The 25320-nt window shown below is 45.6% G+C and overlaps 1 long non-coding RNA gene across 2 annotated transcripts; it reads left to right on the top strand.

Moving 5' to 3' along the window:
* The first annotated feature begins 435 nt into the window (after positions 1–435).
* Positions 436–23895, top strand: LOC120597891 (uncharacterized). 2 transcript variants are annotated; one of them, XR_005651467.1, is made up of 3 exons: positions 436–3901; positions 13481–13591; positions 23203–23895. It is a non-coding gene; the product is annotated as an uncharacterized LOC120597891 (long non-coding RNA). The 2 variants fall into 2 exon arrangements; XR_005651465.1 differs by lacking the exon at positions 23203–23895 and adding an exon at positions 15199–15648.
* Positions 23896–25320: the final 1425 nt, after the last annotated feature.

Below are 25320 nucleotides of genomic sequence, written 5' to 3'. Positions count from 1 at the left end.
AATAAGGGTGTGGGAAGGTATAGAAGGACCACCAAAGGGAAGGGGGAAGGGAAAGTCTCTGGGGGCCATTAGAATGGTGCTGGGGACAGGGCAGGTTGGAGACCAGGAGGCTCATATCTTCTATCCACATGAGGAAAGGTCCTCTCCAGAAATGCCTGTGGCTGCCCAAGTGAGGGGACAAGGTGGTTACATGTGCAAAGGAAGGATTTCCTGTGGAAAAACCAGACTGTCAATCTGCTTAACTTTTCATATCAAAGAGTTCAGTCCTGTATAGACTAGTGAAGAGTCCTTACGAATTTCCACATTTGTCCCCCTAAGTATGTCTACCAAACATAAGTCATCCTCTTACACATATCAGACCAGTGTAAACACATTACTAATTGGATGCTATCACAAGAAAATGTGCTATTTTGAGCTCTGATACCTTGTGACCTGTTTCCTCATTCTAAAAGTGGAAGCAGTGGGGTTATTCTGGATGAGTTCTCAGTCCCTCCTCTGGTTTTCTCCTGCCTAATGATCATCAGTAGCCCTGGGCATCACTGCTGGCTCAAGAACAATCCTTACCAGCCAGGGCACAGCACAGCCTCCCTGCAGCAGCCCTCAGTCAGACAGCAACTCAGCAAGTCCCAGCCTGCTCAGCTCTGCCAGCCGTATCCAGGTCAGCAACTCTGGCCGTCTTTCCATGACCCAGCCTCTGAGAACCTTCTTGATCTAGGTACTTCCCTTCTCCATCCATCTTTCCAGCTGCTCAGGTCAGGCCCAACGCCTCTTTTAGGAGAGTCTTCCTACAGATTTTTCGTGGTCCGACAAGCTACACCCTCGTTCATGCCTCACCAACAATCATTTAGACGTGGCTTGTGCACAGCCTAGGAACTTTATATAAGTGTGCTGTGATAGTTGGCTAAATGTCACACTTATGGACATTTTAAGGAAAAGTTTGGTATCGATCCCTTGATCATGAATATAATCTATCCATTCGATACCATTTCAATGGGAAATTCAGTTTCAGTGTGGGTCAGGTCCCTTCCCAGCACCTTTTTGCACAGAGCTAGCCTTAAGTGCTTAGAACTGGCTGTTCTATAGCAGACTCATGGAGACAGTTCTTTGTTTTTAGCTTCCACAACACTGATCGTTCAATCCCCAAAGTCAGAAGTGAGGAAAAGAGTTTACAGAAGAAAGCAAGAGCCAGCAGTTCTCACAGGAGAGCCAGATGGGAACCTGTGAAGAACCCTCGGTCCACAGCACAACCCTGGTCCTATGCCCATGCCAAGGACACCCTACCCTTGACAAGCTTTCGTCTTCTCGAGTGGGTGAGACAGACACAAACCCCATTCAATTCTGCAACGAAGATTTATTCAAGCTCACACAATTGTAGGGGTTAGCAAGTTCAAAATCCATAGGGCAGGCCAGCAGGCTGGAACTCAGGCAGGATTTTTATCTTATAGTTTAGAAGCAGAATTTCTTCAGGAAACTTCAGTTTATGCCCTTAAGGCCTTCAATTGAATGAGGCCCACCGAGTCACCGGATTGTAGATATTATTCACATCTACACAATGCCTCCCCAGCAACATCTAGACTAGCGTTGGCCTCAACAACTGGGTGCCATAACCTAGCTGGCTAATTTTGACACAAAATTAACTATCACAATGGTCTCTATCTCAGGTATGAACACTGAGGCCGAGAATGGCAAACTGAGGCAGAAATCTGACAAAACCCTAATCCCTAGAATAAGGTTCCAGGCCTGTCATGTAACTTGTGTACCTTGGTAATAATTTTACATCATTTCTGCTTCCTACATAAAATTCTTCACAGACCAGAACCAAGCTGGTCGTCTCTGGGGCATATCATGCCAAACACCGGTGCAGCTGGGCATGAGACCTTGGTTTGGTGCCGAGAATTCTTCCTGACTGGATTTTCCAGCAGTGTGGACAGGCCTGGGGTGCAGTGGGCTTCTGGTCCCTGGAGGTGAGCAACCAGAGTGATGGAGAAGATTCAAATATCTACTGAGAGGGGAACCAGGGACTGGGAGGAAGCCCCCCAGAGGGTCTATGAATTCTGATAGCTCTAGATACTAGAAATGTTGCTCAGAAAAGTCCCTGCTTCCTCCTCTCCATGCCCCTCCCCAACCCGCAAGTGAGGCATCAGAGGTTGGGGCAGAACACGGAACCTCCCTGAAATAGAAACCATCTGCGTGCTTTTCTCACCCTTCCCCCGCCAGGCCCTCTCCCCGGCCAGCCAGCCTCGCCTGGTTAGTCTTTCTGGGAGGCGAGCTTATACTCTGTCTCGGCCTCCTTTCACACCCCACCTCATCCTCCACACCCACCCCCAGCGGAGCCTCAGGGGGGCCAGGGGATCCACCATCGGATCCACCATCCACAGGTCATGGGTCACCAGCCACCTCTCTTCTGTTTTCACTTACACCCAATTAATCATCTCTTCCTAGTGATTTGCATGGCAACCCTCCTGCACTTCGCTGCTCAGGGGAGTTTTCTGGTTTCATTGCCTCAATTAACCTTGGCCTCCTGGGTTCCTCTGGATCCCCCTGCCACCTCACCACAGAGCAGCCTCTAAAGCCTGCCTGTCTGTGCTCCGTGGGGTCCTTGTCTTCTCACAGGTCTTCCTTTCCCGTCAGCAAGCCTGGCTCTGCTTACAGTGCCATCTTGCCATGGCGGGATCTGCTGGATGTCAGAGCTGCAAAGGCCTAAAAGATTGTCTAGTCCACTCTGGCCCACTCTACTTCACCCCCATTTCACAGATGGGAGAACTGAGACCAGAACATGGAAAAGGCTTGCCCATGGCTAAACCTCAAGTCAGATGCAGAGCTGGGTCTAGGTGTTGGGACTTTCCCCCTCAGCCCATTTTGTCAACAAAAAACAGCTTCTCTGAAAACTTTAACACATCAGGAGTGAGTGAAAAATGTATTTCATGTTTAAATATTGAATCTCAACAGTCTTGTACCCTCTGATCAGATGGCAGCTATTTGCAAGACACTCTGGGCATAGCTACAAGCTGGGCTGTGGCATGGAGCCAGGGGCAGATAGAAGAGACCTCTCTCCCAGCCGAGAGCTCATTTAGCGCAGTGAGCTGAACACCTCAGAGGTAACACCCCACAATGTCATCACCAAGAGCCAGGGAGCAAATGAACCCAGAGATACAGGAACCAGACCTTAGGATGGGGAGAAAACTGGGAAGAAGTGGGGAGCCGTAGCATGAAGAGACACCTGAAAGACCTCAAGTTTCCAGACTGTCAGGGGCCAACACAACACAATAAAAGAAACTGAGGCAGAAATAGTTCCTAGGACAAAGGAACTATCAAGATCAGAAAACCTACAACATGGGGGACCTCCAAAAATTATGTCTAGAACCCTCTATGGTACATATGGGGAAACTGAGGCCCAGAGAGAGCCTCATATCCCACACTGAGTTAGGGTCAGAGCCAGGACTGGTGGCCAGGCCCCTGCCTCCCAGTGTGGGGCTTTCTCCACGAGCAGGGAATAGGGCACAGGGGCAGGATTTGGAGGAGGCGTGAAGCAGGGAACGTCAATGGCTGGTTGAGCTTCTCAGAGCTCTAGAGGCTGGTGAGGCAGAAACAGCCCAGAGGAAAGCTGGGTGACTCTGTAGCAACAGACTCCTGAGGTGCTGTGGAGAAACCAGTGTGGTCGTGATAGGGAAAGAAGGGCTGTAAAAAGTGAAATTTGCAATTTGTGACAGGGGGAAACTGAAAATGTGTTCTCCATTCCATGCAAATTATCTGTGGCCTTTTGTCCTACAGCTGCAACTGCTCACAACTTACACAACACCAGGAACGCTGGCTGGGGTTCCCATGGTCTGCGCCCAGGAGGACAGCAGCAGAGGCCTTTCCCAGCCTGGGATGGACGTGCCCGGAGGCCCAAGCTCCATCAGTAGGTGTCTGCTAGGCTGAGAGTGGCCCCCTTTGCACTTGGCGGAGGGGACCTTGTAGGGACTACTCTCCTAGGGACAGAGCTCAGGGCCCTTGCCATCAGCTCCCGATTTTCTGTCCTTTTCATCTCCTGCCACTCCCCCTTTTATTTCACCCCTAGACACCCCCACATTTTCGCTTCTGTGAGAATTTGCTCATCTTACATCTCCTGCCAGAAATGCCCTCCTTTCTTTTCTTCCCCCAACACTGTCAGCCTGATCCGAAATTCCATGAAGAAATCTGCTGTTCCTCCCAACCTCGGTGGACTTCCTTGTCCAGCACATATTCATTTTCACTTGTCTATTTGTACTCTTAGTCCCCCGCAGAAGACTGGGAGCCCCTCGAGGGCAGGTACTGTGTCGGTCCCGTCTTTGCTCGGCCCCCATTAGGAGGCCAGGAATGGCAAACATCTGGCACGCGTGCTGCCACCGTTTCAGTCAGAGCCCAGGGTAGACATTGCTACTCAATCATGATCTCTTTTCCCTTGGAATCTCAGAGGCTTCACTCTTAGACAACTGGTTCCAGGTAGGCACTGCCTGGCAACCAAGACCGTCTCTCTTGATGAAACTAGTGGCTGTCCCTGAGATGGATGCTCAGTAAATGTGTAACTCAGATCTCAGCTGGGGGCTACTGGCCCCTCAGAGACTGGCTCCAACCCCATGGTCTGTGCTTTCTGGGATTGCTGAGAAATGCCAAGGCTGACTTTCTCATGCTGCCTCAGCCTCCCTCCTGAAACAATCAAGACAGGAAACAGAATCTTTCTCAGTAGACACATACATGCACACATGCTCATATTCTTCCACAAACATACACACGTTCACACCCACACACACAAACACACACATATTCCCACTCATACGTACACAGTCCCACATGCACACATTTGTACCCACACACGCACATGCTAGCACCCACTCATATATACCTACGTGTGCACACAGGCACACTGAAACATACACATGCTCACAAGCATACATACATATTCACACACACACATGCACATACTTGTGTCACACATGCACACACACAACAAAAAACGTCAGAGGTAACCATTTTTTTTTAGGGCTTAATGTTTTTTTTCCCAGTTTTACTGAAATATAATAGAAAATTGCTCGTATTTACATTGTACCATTCGATGAGTTTTTTTCTTCTTTTTTTTCCCTGGCTTTATTGAAATATAATAGACAATTAGTTGCTTGTATCTACATTGTACAATTCAATGAGATTTTTTTCAATTATAGTTGGCATACAGTAATATACCAGTTTCAGCTGTATAGCATAGTGATCAGAGATCCACGTAACTTGCAAAGCTATCAGCCCACTAAATCTAGTACCCTTCTTCCCCCTTACATATTTATTACAACATTATTAACCATCTTTCCCATGCTACATTCTACATCTCCATGTCTATTCTGCAACTATCCATTTGTACCTCTTAATCTCTTTGCCCGTTTTTTGTCCCCCCATTCCCCTCCCATCTAGTATCCCTCTAAATATTCTCTGTATCTATGAGTTTATTTCCACTTTTGTTGTTGTTGATTTTATTCTTTAGATTCCACATGTACGTGAAATCTTGCGATATTTGCCTTTCTCTACCAACCCATTTCATTCAGCGCAATACCCTCTAGGTCCATCAAGGCAATATCTTTTTCCATCCTCTTCCTTTTAGTCTGTGTGTGTCTTTTAATCTGAAGTGAGTCTCTTGTAGGCAGCATATGTAGGGGTCTTATTTTCTTATCCATTCAGCCACTCTATCTTTTTGTTAGACCACTTAATTCTTTTCCATTTGAGATACTTATTCATAAGAATGTAATCACCATTCTTTATTCCTGTTTTTGATACATGTTTTTTCTTCTTAATGAAGTTCTTGCAACATTTCCTGTAATACTGGCTTGGTGTTGATAAATTCCCTTAGCTTATTTTTGTCTGGGAAGCTCTTTATCTGTCCTTCGACTCTAAATGATAGCTTTCCCAGATAAGCTATTCTTGGTTGCAGATCCTGGATTTTCATCACGTAGAATATTTTGTACCAAACCCTTCTGTCCGGCATAGTTTCTTTTGAGAAATCAGCTGCCAGTCTTATGGGTGCTCCCTTGTAGGTAACTAACTACTTTTCTCTTGCTGCTTTTAAGATTCCTCTTTGTATTTAATCTTAGGCGTTTTAATTATGATGTGTCTTGGTGTGGGCCTCTTTGGTTTCCTGTTTTTTGAGATTCTCTGAGATTCCTAGGGTTGCATGTCTATTTCCTTCACCAGGTTAGGGAATTTTTCCATCAGAATTTCTTCAAATAGCTCCTCAATATCTTGTTTTCCTTCAGGTCCCCTATGGCACGATATTTTTAAATTTAACAGTGTCCCATAGGCTCCTTAAATTATTATTATAGTCTTGGCTTCTTTTTTCTTGCCATTATGATTGAGTGTCCTTGGCTGCCCCATTCTCTATATAGATCATTCGATCCTCTTCTTTATTTACTCTGTTTATTCCATTTAATATATTTTTCATCTCAGATAATATTCTCTTCATTTCTGACTGGTTCTCTTTCATAATTTCCATTTCCCTTTTTATGTTTTGTATCTCTTTGTTGAAGTTCTCACTGAATTCATCTACACTTCCGCTAAGTTCACTGAGCATCTTTATAACCAGTGTTTTGAACTCTGCATATGTGAGGTTACTTGACTCCATTATTTCTGGATCTCTGCTCTGTTCTCTCATATAGTTTCTGCTTCTCTGTCTTCCCGTTTTGGCTGCCTTTCTGTGTCTGTTTTTATGTACTAAGCAAAGCTCCTAAGTCTCCCAGTCTTATTAGTGTGGCTTTGTGAAGTAGGTGTCCAGTGGCACAGTTCTGAGAGGGGTTCAGCTGCAGACCAAATTTATCCCCAGCCTGTGCCCCTTCTGGGCCAGCTGTTAAGATTCAGCAAGCAGTCTACAGATGCTGTGCTTATACTTTCCTCAAGAGGCAACACCAGAAACTGCAGTCAGCTGCCACCAGCGTGAGTCTAGGCGCTGCTCAGCAAGGGGCACCTGCTGAGGATATACCTGCATGTGGCTTGGGTGGGGCTGTGAGTCAGGGGAGGCAGAGTTTCAGGGAATCCTTTGGGCAAAGCAACCTCTGTAATCCAGTTTGATGAGTCTCAGCTATGGCAGCGCTGAGTCCACACACCGGGAGTAGAGAGGGCTCAACAGAGGAACAATGGATACCGCTGGCACTTCTGTACAGAGCAAGTCTCACCTTCGTTCCTTACTCTGACAACTCAGTGTCCCGCTATATGTCCAAGGTGCCCCCCAAGCAGCCTTCTGGGCACTGGTGCTCAGAGCTAGCAGTTCCATCACTGAGAAAGTTCGCTGGCAGACACGGTCCCTTTAAGAGGTGTCTGCAGCTGCCAGCTGTTGCTGCTATAGCCTCTGTCCTACTCAGCTGCTCAGGACCAGGCAGCCTTGTGTCTTTGATTCCTCTTACCTTCTGCCATTACAGCGCAATCTCTTATTTCTCTCACTAGTTATAGTGCTTCTGTTAGTCTAAATCCTAGGCTTTTTTGCTTGCTGTTTTCTCTTTGTTTGTCACAACTTTGATTTGGTCACAAGAGGGATAATCAAAGCCTCTATCATCTATGCCATTTTTTTTTTTTTTTTTTTTTAAATCCTCCAGAGAGAGGCAACCATTTTCTGATGATTGTCACTGAAGGTTAGTTTCACCTGACTTAAACATCATATAACTGGAATCATCAGTAAGGACTCTTTTGTCTCTGGCTTCTTCAGCTCAGTGTGTCTGTAGGATATATCCATGGGTAGAATCTTTTCAAGTTTTGTTTCAAATATTGAGAATTGGGATGCTAAACTTGGAGGATCCCAAACGTAGCACGACAGTTTCCTAATCACTCTATGACAGGAGCAGGGTTCTCATGGAAATTAACTTTTATCCTCTTCTTTTAAAAGCTTACACAGAACATAAGCCTCAAGTACCACAACATATAGCAAACTCCTCCACCCACACTGAGCAGCGAGTCTCACTCCAGTCCCTGATTTAAGAGACTCTATTAAATTCAGGGTGGATTTTCTATGCCCAGTGGTTTTCCATTCTGTCTCTTAATTTTTATTTTAAGGACTTAATTTTAACAAAAGAGCCAAATTACTGCCACACTTTAAAATGAACTTGTTTAGGGAAGTTAAAAACAGGTTTTAGAATATGAAGCTTTAATTAACTTTGAAAGATGGTAATGAAACAGCCCCTGTGCTGTCTCATGCTTTGCAAAGGCAAAGAAGAGAGACCAGAGACTGGAGGTTCTCGCCTTGGCAAAACTCCACCTGAGGAGTTTTAAGGTTCCTCCTGCCCGGGTTGCACCCCCAGGCCAATGATACTGGAATCTGTTCTGTTGGGGCCCAGACACCAGTAGTTTTTTAAGCTCTCAGGACATTCCAATGTGCATCCAAGGTTGAGAATCTCTACTTTAGATCAATTGACAGCTGTCAACAGTGATGGAGTGAGAGATAGGAAAGGAAGGGTGATGGGTGAGGCTGAGAGAGAAGTCTTCACACCAAAATACATCTCAGTTTTGGGAGGAACCAAGGAGACTACAACCAAGTCAGGTGACACCAAAGGACACTTCCATCCTCTAAGGAAGAGTTCTGTTTTGGGCCGAAATGTATTTCCCCCAAAATTCACATATTGCAGTCCTAACCCCTAATACCTCAGAACGTGACTGTATTTGGAGATTGGGCCTTTAAAGAGGTAATTAGGTTAAAATGAGGCCTTTAGAATGGGCCTTAATTCAGTCTGACTAGTGTCCTTATAAGAAGCACAGATTAGGACAAAGAGACATCTGGGGGCACATGCACAGAGGGATGGCTCTGTGAAGAGGCAGCAAGAGGGCAGCCATCTGCAAGACAAGAGGCTCCAGAAGAATCCGGCCCTGACAGCACCTTGATTTGGAGCTTCCAGCCACTAGAACTATGAGAAAATAAATTTCTTTTGTTTAAGCCACCCAGGCTATGGCTTTTTGTTATGGTGCCAGAGAAGTCTAATACAAGTTCTATTTCAGCTCTTTGGCCATATGCGTTAAGAGTCTTACAAGAGTTACTCCTCTGGCCCAGTATCTTCACTGCTAGGACTTTATCCTAAAAACTAAACAGGAATGTCCTTAAAGAATTACCTACAAAGGTGTCCACTGAATATTCTTCATAACTGTAGATATTGCAGATGTTCAACAATGGGAGGATGGAAAAGTCAGTGATAGCAATCAATTCAACTGAGCGTGAAGAGGACATTAAGTTATCGAGATCTTTTTTTTGCATTTATTTATTTATTTATTTTTATTTTTTTATTTTTTTATGTTGCCACACTTTATTCTAAAACCGTATCTTCTGTTCGATTTTATTTTTTATTTATTTTATTTTTTATTTTATTTTTTTAAAATATATTTTTATTTTTATTATGGTGACATTAGTTAACGAAACCTAGTAAGTTTCAGGTGTACGATTCAACAGTAAGGCATATACATATTACATTATGCGTTCACCACCCATAGTTAGATTTCTTTCCGTCACCACATATTTGACCCCTTTCACCCCATCACCTCCTCCATGCTCCTCCTCCCTCCTCTCCCCTCTGGTAACCACTAGTCTATTGTCCATGAATCTCTGTTTGTCCTGTTCTTTTGTTGCTTTTAGGTTTATATCCCACATACAAGTGATACCATGTGGTTTTCAACTTTTTCTGTCTGGCTTATTTTGCTTATCATGCTTATCTCGAGGTCCACTCATGTCGTCGCAAATGGCATTTCATCTGTTCTTATGGGTGAGTAACATTCCATTGTATATATGCACCACAGCTTCTTTAGCCAGTCATCTATCGTAGGGCACTTCGGTTGCTTCCATGTCCTGGCTACTGTGAATAATGCTGCTATGAACATCGGTGTGCAAATACCAAGATTTTTTAAGTTCAGCATGATCTCTCACCTATGCAAAAATGCATTGATCTTGATCTTCATCAAGAACCTTATTCTGAGATCTAATCCCATCCCAGGATTCTAGCTATGTGTCTACTTCGTTAGACCTCCAACTCCTAAGTTACCTACAGTTAGCCTCCTCTCCCCAACACACACAGACCCACGAAGAGTCTTTTAGCTTTTCAGTTTGTGCCTCGACCTACCCATCTGTATCCCAAACCCATACACAGATGTTTCAATATGGAAAAATGTAATAAGCCATAACTACACTTTACTGTATGTAAGTTATATGTCAGTTTTTAAAAGCATTTTAAAATGTGGTGCGAAAAGGCTGGGAGTTAACATGATGCAGACACAGGTGACAGGTACAAGGTCTGTGGAGCTTGGAGGGACCAGGCAAGAGGCTTGGTTCTGACTTGGGTTGGAAGCATGGAATCAGGGATTTCTTCTCCTGAGAGATGGCTCTTGCACTAAGGCTCAAAGGCAAAGGTGCAATGAATAGGAGAGAAAGAGCATCTGAGACATGCTTGTTCAAAGGCTCAGAGGCAGGCCAGTGGAGGATGCATTCAGGCGGAGAGCATTGGCCAGGACTGTGGCCTGGAGTGTGGAGGCACGGACAGGATGGGGGCCACTGGGCTGAAGATGACGTTGTCTCTTGTGCTGATTCCAGCAACAATCCTAGCATTGCAGGTCAAGGGCAGACTGTGTTGCCAATGACCTCAGAAGGGTTCGGGGGAGAGCAGACGGGGTGGATGTGGAGCTGAGTCCAGATGACATGGCTGAAGTCCCAAGTTGCTGTTTAGGGCACAGACTGGAGAGCTCGGCTGGGTGCCAGTGGGCAGGGATGTTCAAGTCCGTGGATGTTCGGTGGGGTACAGGGGGTGAGGGTACCAACAAGTAACTTAAATTTGTGAAATCAGTAAAGGTAGACACAGTGTCCTGAGATGGGGTGAGGTTATCTCAGGAGAAGATCTTGGGTTTAGCTTTAAACCCAAGCTGGCTAGGGGGGTCTTAGCTGATCTGTTTTCTCCATATTTGTTTTCATGAGATCAAATTGGAAGAATTCTTAGAGATTCCCCTTCAGGTTTGATTTTATTTTAGAATGAACTTTTATTGCGCAGCCCCATCCCTCACCCCAGTTCACAGAGGGCAACACAGAGGCTCAGAGAAAGGAAGAGAGTTGAAAGAGATGGGGAACATGGCGGGGGGTTAAGCGACATGGGTTAAGTGATATGAACCAAGCACATAAGGGACCTGGCAGGTGTCCTAGGCTTGGCTTGGGGCCGGCAAACTCATTCAGGCTCACTGGAGAGCAGCCTGGGCCAGGAGTACTTCAGAAGGGGCCCTGCCCACTGGCACCCAGAGAAGCGCCTGAGCCAGTCATTTCAGGAGTGTGACTGGAATAATACACAGAAAGGCACCTGGTGTTCTTTGCACAAATTGGCAGTAGTTCCTTCTGAATTTCTGTGGGGTATTTTGGTTGGGTTTTTTTTATTATTATTATCCAGATTAGTACTAGGTGAATTCCCATCTTTAAAGAGACCAGCTGTCAAAGTGGAAGTGGGCACATGTTGGTTTTGCCCACTAGCCAGTATCTTTAATGGGGAGAGGACAGTGGAACACCCCAAACTCCACCCTCCACCTTCTCAAGAATTCATTTCTCCTCACCGTGTAAACAACAGGGCTTTGTAAATTCAACTTGCCTCTTAATGCTTAAATACAGCATTTGCTTTCCTAATGAGCTGGGACCCCAATAACTGCTTCTGCAATGCAAACCGGCCCTCTTCTCCCAATGGGGCCATGCTCTGGTTCCTGATGCTGGAGAGCCTGGAGGGATTAGTTTGGGGTCACTGGTGGGGACAGGGGAACATTTGGAAGGAAGACAAAGAAAAAATGTGTCGGAATCAAAATGCGGCTCTGTGCCTCTGCATGGCAACCATTTGGTGTGGGTGAGCCACAAAGGGGTCACCTCATCTCCGCCCTCTAAGCCTTCGCCTCTGTCACTCCTTACCCCTGACATCGCCACTCCCAGTTCTCTGCCCAGCGAAATCCTGCCACGTTCAGCAGCCAGCTCAGTGAAGCCTTGACTGGACGAGTGGGCAGCAGGGAACTCCAGGGCAGGGCGGACCTCTCAGTTTTGCTGTCAAGATTCCACGGCCACCATCAGGGCCACCTCATTCTGGCACAAATCACTCATCCTCTGAGGTCCCCCAGAATCTTGCACATTTTTATGCTTTGTTTCAGAACAATAAGCATAAAATGCTTTTATTGTGGAAATAAAAGCATTCTAAGATCCATTTTTTTATTTAACGAAAATAAAACTATCATTTATATAGACATGCATATAGATGTTTGGAAATATATGCATATACATAAAGAAATATGTCTGTGTATTCATGAAAAGAAATCTGAAGAATACATACCATACATTCTTCTTGCTGATCTCTAAGTGGGCTTGCTTTCAGAGACAGTAATGTTCGAATTTATTACGAGCATGCATTATGTTTTTAAGCGTTTAACATTTCTGAAGGTGCTTGGGCACCTCAGGTCCATGTCCCCAGGAGAAGAGACATCAGCAGTCTCAAAATGACTGGACCACAAGCTGTTAGTTATCACTGTATGTGAGATAAGGAGCTTGCACCAGAGAGTCAATCAACACACTGCTTCCTTCCCTGAGAGTCTTGCTATGAAAAAAAAAGCCAGCTGAACTAACCAGTGTACTTAGTGATGCAGTGATGTACATTCTAGTGCAAGCTCCTTATTCCTTCATGAACATATAACCGAGAATTTGCAGACCAGCGCTGGTCTGTAGGTCACATTCTGAGTAGTATTTGTCTATACAGCTTCACAAGTGGTTTACTGTGGGAAAGTTTACATCTGAGTAGATTTATGGTTGGGTTTTGGAAGAGAATAACGGTCCCTCCCATGAGGTTGGTGCTGTGCTTGGCCTTACCGTGCAAGAACATGCAAAGGATGCTCCATCTGCAGCTGCCATCCCGCTGCTCCCACGCTTCTGAGTGTTTGTTCCGTGTTCTTCCTGGGCCCGCTGGAGTGTAGGTCTTCTGTGCACTGCCATGCAGGAGCATGAACAGCCAGGGCTGCCCCTGGAGGGGAGGAGAACCGGGGGGGGCACCATGACAGCTGTATCATTGACACATTTCATAAGACCCTTAAGGTATTGTTAAAGACAGAACTTTTACAATTGAATTCCAGGGATTCTCAGAAAAGAGGAGTAAGACCACCAAGCAAAGGAGGATTTTAAGCTGAAAAGGGACATGGTCAGGTTTGCATTTTAGAAGGAGCAAACTAACTACCCTGAGAAGAGTAGATTAGAGGGGGCGAGACCAGAGATGAGGACTCTAGCGGGGAGGTCGAGACTAGAGCAGTAGCCCTCGCCCATTACTCACTATTGTGTGATATACCACACAATAGTGAGTAATGCTGGCTGCAGCCTTGTCGTGAAGGGCATCCTCTCCGAGCTCTGGACTCTGGTTTTGGTCTTGTGGCTTACTCTGGTCAATGAAATGGGGCGGAGACTGCATACCAGTTCTGAGAGTTGACCTTAAGAGGCCTCACGTGTTTCTGTTTACCCCCTCAGCTTCTGTCATCACCAAGAGATGTCTGGCTTGCCCGCTGATGCTGGAGGATGAGAGACATGTGGAGCAGAGGGGCCTTCCCACCTGCGTTCTCACGAGCCAGCCCAGCTGAGGTCAGTAGAGCAGCCGAGCCATGAGGAAGAACTGCCTGTTGCTGCAGGCTGAGATTTGTGGCTGTTTGTTAGATGCCATTGCTATACCAGTGGATAACTGATACACTGGGGACAGACAGAAATGGACACAGCCAGGGAGAACTTAGGAAAGCAGATGGAGTTGGTGGTCAGCTGGATGTGTAGGTGTGACTGACAGAGAGTCTGGAGGACTTGGGTTTTTGGCTCAGACACCTGGGAGGTGGAAGGTGCAGTGCCTGAGTTGGAGGGCACAGCCAGAGAAGGACAGGAAGTGGCTTCCCACATGAGACTCATGCCAGCGGCTCTCTCTCCTTTCCTCTGACTCACTCTTTTTACTCGTTTCCAGAGAAAACCAGGGCCTGAGTCTATCAGGATAAGCCCCTTGGGGGCCAAACCTCTGAGCGGGACTACACGCATCCCTGCCACACCCAGCACCCCCATGGGCTTTGGGCTCTGCCAGGACATATTCTCTGTTACAGACCCGTTAGGACAAGAGACCACTCAGAAGAGGCCCTGCTGATTTCCAGGGCTAGACCGGCCTATTTTCAATACTTTCATTTACTTAATTTACCTGACTTTGCAGCAGTGAAACCACCCAAAATATTCACTTCTTTATTTCCAGCTAGATGAGTTGAACTCAATTTGCATTGAATAATTATTTCCAATTAGGTGATAACAATCCTGTTCCGTGCAAAAATAATCTTGTCCAATGGCCAAACACTTTATCCCATCTAAGAAACAAAAAAGTAGTGACAGGAAGAGGCCTATTAGCATGCTCTCCATGAGGGTGGAGCGATGTCCCAGCTGAGTCCCTAGTGGGGCGCCTCTGGCCCCATGGGCCAGGTAATGCCATTGGCCGGGTCTGCTCTCTGACGCCCCGCCCTACAGCCACTTTTTTCTGCATGGAACTAAGAAGAAAGCACCTCCTTATACCTGCCAGGTGCTCGCAAAGGCAGCTAGGGCTGAGAGGAGGCCTGAGTTCTAGACTAGCTGTGTCCTGAGCAAGTCACCACCTCACTGGGCCAAAGGATCCTCATTTTTTTAAGAGTAAGTAACAGTAGGAAGATGGGCAGGAAGGTTGTTTTTTCTTTTCCCCCCAGGAAGGAGATCATGTGTATTGTCATTTTCATTTCCACTTAGCAACATGTACTATAAACATCTTTCTATGTAAATAAATATTTATAGAATAAATAATTCACATCAGTTAATATATTGAAAACATTACCCACCCCTCTCTCCCCACCCCATGCAAACACCGACCTCCTTCTCCAGGGCCAAGTGGGTTGTGTAAAAACAGTCAGCCCTGCACACGCTGTCACTGCTTCCTCATCTTTCTACCAGATTGTTCCCCGAGGCTCCCTGAGGTCCCCTGGGGAGGATGCTGGGGAAACAGGGGGCCAGTGGGAGCTGGGGGGTCTGCTGCTGCCCGCACAGCTTCTTACACATTTAAATTGGCTTGGGGGAAAGGTTTCTGGGCTGTGTCTTGTTTTTGATAAATCTAATCAAGTTCAAGTACAATTAGGAGTGTATAAATTTAAAGAGTCTTCACAGAGCTTCTCAGCACATCACTATAACTTATCTGCCTTTAGACTTGTAATGAAGACGGAGCATCAGGAAGAAGGAAAAAGTATTGGAAGGAGATGTTCCCAGCAGTGTGATTGGTAGGAGGGGTTTACCCAGATGCGCAAACCGTAGAGGAGATTAACGGAAAGGAAAGAACTCCTATCGGTGGCGGGAAATATGACCTTGCCATAAAACAAGAGGATTACAGGCCCCTATGGCTCCATGAAGAGATGTACAAGATATACCACACAATAGTGAGTAAAAAAATGGACTCGAAATAACCTGCCCTCATTGTGACTGTCGTGTGCAATATCAGGTATCAGAAGGCATGGTGAGGGATGGGTCCAGCTGGATCGTGCTCTGCAAAGGATCGAAGTGGTCCAGACAAAAACTGGTATGAATTTTTTGTGCCCAATACTTCAAATATTTGATGCTTCAGGAGAGAGTGATACAAGAAGCTAAAATAATAATAAAATAAAATAAAAAATAAACAAAAAAAAAAAAACCCCAACAACATTAGTTTTTGTGATTCAAAAGCCAAAGCTTTGAGTATATGGAACTTCCCACCCATCCAAAAAGCCTGCGCTCTGGAGGCCTCTGAGCATCAGCTCGATACCTCCTGCAGGTGATCTGAAGGATATTGCTCGGAGCCTGCTCTTCCCTCCTCTGCCCTCCCCCCACCTCCTAAGACTTGATAAGTTCCCGTCCCTCCCACTCCTCCCCAGGCTGGAGGAGAGGAGGAAGAGGACTGGAAGCCAAGCAAAAAAGTATAGCCGGGGTGGGGCTTCTGAGGAGGGGCCTGGTCCCTGGCTGCTCATCCTGGGGCTTGGCCTGGAGGCAGGGATGATAAGAGAGAGTCTGAGAACAGACAGGACTGGGGGACTGGAGCTTTGCCACTCAGCTGGGTGGAGGCAGAAGGCGCCCTGCCACCTCTCACTCAGCACTTGGCAGAAGCAGTGGGTGGAGATGGCTGCGTGGAATGTTTGGGCAAACCCAGCAGGACAGCCTTAGTGGCTGAGTGAGAGAGCTACAGGCCCTCGGTGTACCCAACAGGGTACCCAGGCGCTCTGCCAGTCCCCACACTGTGCCCTGTTGTCCCTCTGCTTTTCCAGCCATGACTGGTGCTCCTCAGAGCTCAGACAGTCTTGCTCTGAGTGGCCCAAGATAGGGAATGCAGCAAGGCCAACCCCAGGAGCCCCTCCGAGAAGGGCTCCGTGCTGGGTGCTCTCATGTGGTCCCTGGTGTACAATTCTACAACCCTCTTGTCATTTACATATGAGGAGGCTGAGGCTCAGAGAGGTTATATAATTTGTTTAAGTCACACAGAGTGGAATTCAGACTGCGGTCTGACTTCTTGTTGGTTTCAACTGACGTTAGCACCAGGGTTCTTTTCTTTATTCAGTGGAGACAAAAAGAGTAGAGGTGGCAGTGCCACATTGAGTGCTCTTGGTTAGGCCTGGGGCTGCAAAGCCAGATGGGAGGAGGGAAAGGAGAAACCACCAGCATTGCGTATCTCTTAAGTACAGTTTGCTATATTCGAATTAGATGGCACAACCTCCATGAATAAAATTACAGTTCCCAAAGGGATCACTCCCAATTTAAATGTATAAGAAGCCATTAATGGGCCGGGCTGGCTATTAGAATTTAGCTCGTGTCATTTGTGGTATGGTTCTGCTATTATGCAGTGGCACTGGAAATAATAAAAGTGTGAGGCACTCTTGCGCAGACCCCACCTTGAGAGTACCCCCCACCCAATGGGTGCTGAGGACCAGGATATCGAGAAGCTCTGACCTGCCCTACTGAGGTTAGCAGAGCTTACCTCTGTCTGAGACAGTCAGACACATTTCCTGGGCTCCAGCCCCACTATTACCTAGCTGAATGACCTTGACAAATGTTTCAGGTGGGGTTTCTGTTCATTTAGGGGTAGGGGGGTGGTCAAAGTATAAATAAAAGACTTTTTTGCCTGTGTCAATAACTGGTCTTCAGCCATAGCAGGGGCTTGTTCTGGTGGTGGCAAGGATGATTGGGTGGGGTCTTCCAAAAAAGGAGCTGGTGGGCCAGCCACCTCCGGCATGAGAGCCCTCGTGGAACCAGGCTGTGCTTTGTCTTATGAAAAGGTATTTTTGTAAAGGTCACATAAGACCATCACAGGAAATTTGGAAAAAGGAAGAATAAAATTACCTTCCTCCATCCCTTAATACCATCCCTGAAATACTGGTGTGATCTCATCCAGTATTTCCCAGAAGCGTGGGTAATATCAAGACAAGACAAGACAAGACACTACTGCCATGCATCTTATCTCCACATCGTGTGTTAGAGATCATACCGTTCATGCACATTTTTATCCTGCTTTTTCCACAAGTGTCCCTACCCCCCTTCAGTAATACCTCTATCTATTAGCTATTGCTGGATAATAATCCAACTCAAAATTCATGGTTTAAAGCAATATTTATTATTGCTCATGAGTCCATGGGTCAAGTGGGCAGTTCTCCTGGTCTGGGCAGGCTCAGCTAGTCTCAGCTGGGGTTGTTTATAGATCTGTAGTCAACTGGTTGGTGGGTCAGCTGGTTGATATAGGATGGCCTCATTTATTTTGTGGCTGGCTGTCGCCTGGGTAATTGGGGTGACTGTGCCACGCATGTCTCATCTTCCATCACACCGTATTGGTCAAAGCAAGTCACAAACCGGCCCAGAGTCAGAAAGGGAAGGACTACCAATTTTAGGGAAAAGGGCATGGATATGGGGAGACCATTAATTGCAGCATCAGTTATTGTCACCGATCCTCCATACTCCTAGCTGTCATAGCTGCCATTTTTGATAGCAGTAGCGTTTTTCCACCTTTCATAGATGTATCATTAAATGGGGACATACCACATTTAATTTGTTTAAATTTTTCCTCTGATAACACTTATGCAAACAACTTGATAGAGCCTTAACCTTTGAGGTCAAGAAAGGCAAAAACCCAAAGTCAAGCAAGAAGACTGAGCCAAAGTGCTCCTGAGCCCCTTAGAAGCAGCACCACCTGCAGACACTCCTCGTTTCCCCAACTGATTAAATTCAAATGTGTCTGACCAAGATTTTCAGGCAAGTCCTGGCTGTTGCAATCACTTACAGGAGGCCCTTTCCATCTCTGGACCTCGGTTTCCCCATCTATAACACTAGAGGGTTGGACTAAATGCTTGGGCGTTTGGACTAGAACGATATTTCTCAAATGAGGTCACTCAGGTCTAAAAGCCAAAAAGACACCAGTGACACCCTTACACGTGTTTCTAAATACATAAGAAACACAAGGCACATCTGTATCATTCTTCCTGCCCTGCAGTGACCCACCTGTAAGGGCTGTTCTGTGCAGAGCAGAGGGGGCAGTGACAGAGGTGCCCAGCTGGCATGTGCGAGGGTGACGTTAGATGTGTGTATGACATGGCTGCCGATGATTGCTGGTTTCTGTTCAGTGTCTTGTCTTGTAATCTCAACATGTATTTGTGACCTTGTTCAATGTTCATTGTCTGTTAAATGCACTATAAAATTTAATTCCCATGGTTTGTGGCTGAGCAAAGGAGCTTTGAAACGAAAGGTGTGTGCATTCTAGCTCATGACTCTTCTCCTTTTTTAAAGATTTTATTTTTTTAAGAGCAGTTTTAGATTCACAGCAAAATTGAGAAGGTACCGAGATTTCCCATTGACCCCTCCCCCACACATGCACAGCCTTCCTCATTATCAACCTCCTGCATCAGAGAGCTACATTTTTAATCAAGGATGAACCTACATGGACACATCTTAATCACTCGAAGTCCATAGTTTAAGTTAGGGTCCACTCTTGGTGTTGCACATTCTATGGATTTAGACAAGTGTATAATAACATGTATCCATTATTATAGTATCAGTATGTTCACTGCCTTAAAAATTCTCTGTGCTCCATCTGTTCATCGCTCCTCATCCCCCTTCCACACTCCAGCCCCACAAACGCTGATCTCTTTCTCATCTCAATAGTTTCGCCTTTTCCAGAATGCCATATAGTTGGAATCATACAGTGTGTAGCCTCTTCAGATTGGCTTCTTTCACTTAGTAATATGCATTAAAGTTTCCTCCATGTCTTCTCATGGATTGATAGCTCATTTCTTTTTAATGCTGAGTAATAGTCCATCCTCTGGATGTACCCCAGTTTATCCATTCACTTCACTTACTGAATCACGTATGGAAAGCCCTTGGTTAGACATCTTGGTTGCTTCCAAATTCGAGCAGTCATGAATAAAGCTGCTACAAATATCTGTGTGCAGGTTTCTGTGTGGACATAAGTTTTCAAGGGTAAATACCAAGGAACACAATTATTGGATCGTATGGTAAGAGTATGTTTAGTTTTCTAAGAAACCACAAAACCGTCTTCCAAAATGGCTGTATCATTTTGCATTCCCACCAGGAGTTCCTGTTGTTCCACATTCTTGCCAGCATTTGGTGTTGTCGGTGTTCTGACTTTGGCCATTCCAATCCGTGGGTAATAGTATGTCAGTGTTGTTTTCATCTGCCTGATGACATGTGATGTGGAACATCTTTTCATGTGTTTATTTGCCATCTGTATATCTTTTTTGGTGAAGTGTCTTTTAAGGACTTTGGCCCATTTTTTAAATTGGGTAGTTTGTTTCATTGTTATCAAGTTTTCAGAGTTCTTTGTATATTTTGGATAACAGTCCTTCATTAGATGTGGTTTTTTTTACAAATACTGTCGTGTCTCCCAGCCAGTGGCTGGTCTTGTACCATTTTAAAGAGCTTTGTGGATCAAATAAGTGGACTCCAAGCACCTTTGAGCTGTAAGAGCTTAGAGAAGAGGTGGTGGTGGTTAAGGCGGAGGCGGCGGTGGGGGTGGGGGTGGTGCGGTGCCTACTTTCTCTTCCCCAGCTAGGTTCAGAGGTCAGTAGTCCTCACTGACTGGGAATAAGCAGGGTGTCCAGTGGTACATATCAAGGGCCACGGCTCATGATGGCCTCATGGAGTGCAGAGATTCTGGGGATAGAACTGGTAGTGTCCTGGTTACAGACTTTTCCTGCCTAGTCTGCCAGAAGAGATCTTTCTGACTTTTTGTGGCAGATGTATGGTTTAGTTTGCAAATTTCCTTGTGATAACCACTCCTCCTCAACATTATAAGGCTATCAACCCGGAGGCTCCACTCTCCAACTCTGGCCCTCTGAGATAGATGATCCCAAGGATCACTGTGCCCCGCCCCTCAGCACAGTGATTGGTTCAGAAGTAGGCAAGTGATGCAAACAGCCAATCAGAATCCTTTTCTGGGGTTGTTATATAGTCCCTGGGAGAAAGGGACGTTCCTCTGGATAGTCTTGTCTTGCTAAGAAGTTATATATCCAAGCTGCCCACCACCATCTTGCCTAACTCGTAGAAGGATGAAAGCCACACAGAGCCAAGAGATGGGGATAGAAAGACAAGGTCTTGACAACACTGCCTGAGCCCCCACATCCACCCGTGCCTGGTTGACCCCAGACTTATTCCTTTCAGGAGCTAATGAATCCCTTGATTGCCTAGGCTCTAGTGAGTTAGTTATCTCTCGTTTGCAACCAAGAGTCCTTCAAAACCCACTCAACAGAGTGACCATTTACATTTGTGCAGCTTTGGACTGTATTACCATAGGGGTGCCCTAACCTTGTGTGATACACAGCCTGTTCAGCTGAATGCAGTATGATGCTCGGTCTTTGCTCAGTCATCACCTCCTCTCAGAAGCCCTCTTCGATTTCTCCAGGCAGAGTCAGTCACACCCTCCTATCTGTTTCCAAGTACCTTATAAAAAATATACAACATGGAGCTACACTCTCTATGTTGCAATTTACATACACATCTGCCTGTCTCATCACACTGGGGCCTTCTTCAGGATAGAGACTATGACTTATCTCTGTGTCCCCACTGACCCAACCAAGAAGTGCTTAAGTATTTATTAAGTGAATTATAATCAAATCTCAGTACAGTACACAATTGGAATGTCTTGGGTAAAGAAAATTCCCTTTGTAATTGTCATAGAAAAGTACCATAGAGCAGGAGTCAACAGCCATTTTTCTATAAAAGGCCAGATAGTATTTTAGGCTTTGCTGGCCACTTGGTCTTTTCACAACTACCCCACTCTACTTTGGTGGCGCAAAAGCACCATAGACAATGTGTAGACAAATGAGCCTAGCTGTGTTCCTATAAAACTGTATTCATAGACCCTGTAATTTCATAAAATTTTCGTGTGTCACAAAATATTAATCTTCTGTTGATTTTTTTCAACCATTTAAAAATGTAAAAATAATTTTCAGTTCTCAAGCCACACGAAAAGAGTCACCTGGCAGTATTGGGCCCACAGGCCTTAGTTTGCTGACCCTTGCAGACAATCACTGGGCATCTCTATTCACAAGGAACGCTGAGAGAGTTGGCATCTCTCCCCTGATTGTGGGTCCAGGAGCTGGTACAGCGGCCTCAGCTGCGGCCTGCTCTTACCATGTGGAAGGGAGATTTGGGCCAACCTCTGAGTGATTCACAGGCTCTCAGGAGGTCAGGGCAGGAAGGGCCTTGGTTGACCACACAGCACAACCTCCTCACCGTACACTCAGGGAACTGAGGCCGTTTATGCCTGCCAACTAGCCCGAGGCTACACACCTTGCTGAGTCTGGGTCCACAGGACTGGGTGTGTGGTCCTCCGGGCTTTCACCAAACCACCCAGATGTGACAAGAGGAAATTTTCTGAACCATAATCTTCCAGGTGCTGGCTTCACGCTCACACACCCTTGTGAGTTTGGGTCTTAGCTGCACCTACCTCCCCTCATCCCAAATTCTACCAAGCTGTGACAGTGTAACAGTGGCCTTCCCTACTCACCTGTGAGGCCCGCATCTATGCCACATTCTGTGGGCCTCACATTCCAGGGCCTTCCCATCCCCCACATTCCCGAGAGCCCAGCCCATAGAGCCAAGGAGGCACCTTTGTACAAAGGTCTGCTTCAGAGGCCCAGATGGCTCCAAATGTGTCTTCTCCATCTGCAGGAGATAACAGACATGCATGTAAAAAAAAAAAAAGGAATAAATACATACTTAATGATTTAGTTTAAGTAACTGAGCAAATATTCATTTTCTTAAAATGTTAATACATAATTAACTGATAATAAAATTAATTGAGTAAAACAGTCAAAAAATAATGCAATACTTATTACATGAGGGAATATAACTGCATAGGAAGAGATTTAATTGTTCCAGAGACCGATGAGTCCCCAGAAGCAGAAAAAGGAAGAGGCTTTCTTCTGACCCCCCTGCAAGAGCAGGCGGAAGTGAAGACTGCCTCTAATATCTCAGCAACTTGACAATGGATTTAGAGCACATCTCAATGTCCAGCCCAGCCCTGACAGCACCACTTCACCACCATCAATTCCAAAAAGAGGCAAGAAAAGAATAAATCCACCACACACATCCTTTTGTTAGGGTATAAAAGGGTAAGCATGGGGCCTGGGGTGCAGTTAGAGGAGGGAGGACATGATCTGGGACTGGCTGGGACCGGTGGGCATTGACAGTGCAGGTCAGGGTGGAGCATGAGCAAAGGCACAGGCGGCGAGGTACAGATGAGCCACAGGAAACAGCTAGGATTTTGTCTGGCTGAACCAGAACACAGCAAGGGCACAGCGAGAGGTGGGGCTGGAGGGGTGTGCTGGGGAAGGGTGTCAGGGTACGAGAGCAAAGCAGCTGGGCCCTGGCTACTACGCTCAGGACAACCTGGTGGGCTCAGGGGCCCACTGCAGGCCCTGCCTTTTATTATTAATCTCTCTTGTGAATTCAGGTGGGGAAAGGTCTGCTGAGAGTCATGCCAGAATTCACAGAAGAAAGATTCTGTAATTTCTTTTAGCTCTGTGACTCTGGACAAAGTATTCAGTATTAATGCAGCTGACCATGACGTCTTCTGTGTGTGCGACTGACAGACCAAATTACCTTTTCTTATCTCCTGGGGAGAAAAAAGGACCATTTATTTGACATATTTCATAATCATTTCACCTGCTTGCCCCCTACAGAGAGCACCGGTGACCTGGCTCCCTCCTCTCCCACAAGATGCAGGAAGCATGTCGTCTAATAAAGCCCAGTTTCTAAAGAATGTTTTTAATCTTGGAATAGTGAGCATAATTTTCTATTGTATTTTTAATTCTCTATCTGCTTTTTAAAAGCCCACGTTTCCATTTTCTCTAATTTTCATCCTGCCTCATCAGAGCCGGGAGGGAGCGCGGACATCACACGCTTCCATCTCCTTCTTGGTGTTTGACACGCGAGGCAGTGGAGAGCAAACTGGGGATTCAGGACTCTGTGCCCTCGGTGCCCACTGGGCACAGATTTCTAAGTGGTGGCTTGAAAATACTCACAGCCTGGGCAACTACAACACCCCAGAAACAATTTTTTAAATTGCGGTAACGCATAACACAAAATTTACCATCTTAACCATTTTGTAAGTGTAGAGTTCAGTGGCTGAGTACAAACGTATTGTTATGCAATCATCACCACCATCCATCTCTAGAACTTTTTCATCTTGCAAAACTGAAACTGTGTGCCGAGCAAACGATATCTCCCCATTCTCCCCCTACCCCAAACCCTGACAAACGCCGTTCTACTTTCTGTCTCTGTGAATTTGATTTCTGTAAGTACCTTGTATAAATGGAATCATACAGTAATCATCTTTTTGTGACTGGCTTATTTCACTTAGTATAAAGTCATCAAGTTTCATTCATGTTATAGAATGTGTCAGAATTTCCTTCCTTTTAAGACTGAATAATATTCCATGGTAGATTTATGCCATATTTTGCTTATCCATTCATCCACTGAGGGACACTGGGGTTGGTTTCATCTTTTGGATATTGTGAATAATGCTGCTGTGAACAGAAATATCTCTTTGAGTCCCTGCTTTCAACTCTTGGGTATGTACTCAGAAGTGAGATTGATGGATCTTATAATAACTCTATTTTTAATTTTTTTGAGCAGAAGCATTTTTTACTTACCACCTCTCTGTCCTTCTTCCATTCCTCAGGCCGAAGGCCAAGCCAGGTAGCACATGAGAGCATGAGAAAGCAGCCCTCACCCAGAGGTTCCTGGGCCCACCAGGTTCCTGAGGGCTTCTCCAACAGAAGGGAAAACTAACTGTGGGGTGTTCTGCACCCACCCGCTGGGTTCCGTACATGGCCTCCTGGGGCTTCTTCTATGGATTTCAGGTCAGTGTTTCCTTGGATTACTAAGACCTTGGCTTTGGACCTTGCCTTTGGGAGCCAGTGGAGTACACACTCACACATCGAATAGAATAGTAAGTGCCAGGGGACTTTCATGCAATATCTCATTGAATCCTCACCGCAGCCCGGGAAGGTAGGAACGATCATTATCCCATTTTACAGATGAGAGCACCGATGCTCAGAGTGGTTAAGTAAAAGGCCCAAGGCCCCCAGCTAGAAGGTGGCAGGGCTCAGACAGACACGCACTCAGCTCTGTCCCTGTTCTTTCCACCTCAGGCTGGAATGAGAGGTGCAACCTTTGTACTGTAGGACAGAGTGTGTAAGGGCAGGAATAGGGGACACCACTTCTGTATTTTCGTGGGACCTTGAAGAACAGATAGATATTGGGAAGTGGCGAAGGCGGAGGGAACTGTGTGAAGAACTTTTCTATTGGTTCTCTCTGGATGCAGACAAAGAAGGGCGACAGATCTTAAATGTGGTAGAGATTTTTTTAAAGACTTTAACTAGTAAATTTGAAAGGTTTCCAGAATGGGTAATTTTCTATGAAAACAAACATTTTCAAGATTGACTCAAAAAAGATTAAAAGCATAAAAAAACTATGGAAGAAATTGGAAAGCTTTCACTTTCTGCGTTGTATATTTCTGTAATATTTGAACTATATAATAAAAATATGTTTCATTTGGAATCTGAAAAATAAGTGTATAAAAATTAAATCGATATATTATCATGGAAATGCGTATGATATATTGTTAATTGTAAAAAGCAGATTGCAAGTTGGCATACATAGAGAATGATCCCATTTATGTAAGCGAATGTGAATGTGTATTTGAAAGAATAAGCACCCAAATTCTATCAATATATGTTCCTGAGAAGTAGAATTATGTGCGACTTTCTTTTTCTATTATTTGTATCTTACCACTA

Source organism: Pteropus medius, unplaced genomic scaffold (genome assembly GCF_902729225.1).
Source record: "Pteropus medius unplaced genomic scaffold, Ma_sr-lr_union100, whole genome shotgun sequence".
Classification (NCBI taxonomy): Eukaryota; Metazoa; Chordata; class Mammalia; order Chiroptera; family Pteropodidae; genus Pteropus; species Pteropus medius.
This window is presented reverse-complemented; position numbering and strand designations above follow the sequence as displayed.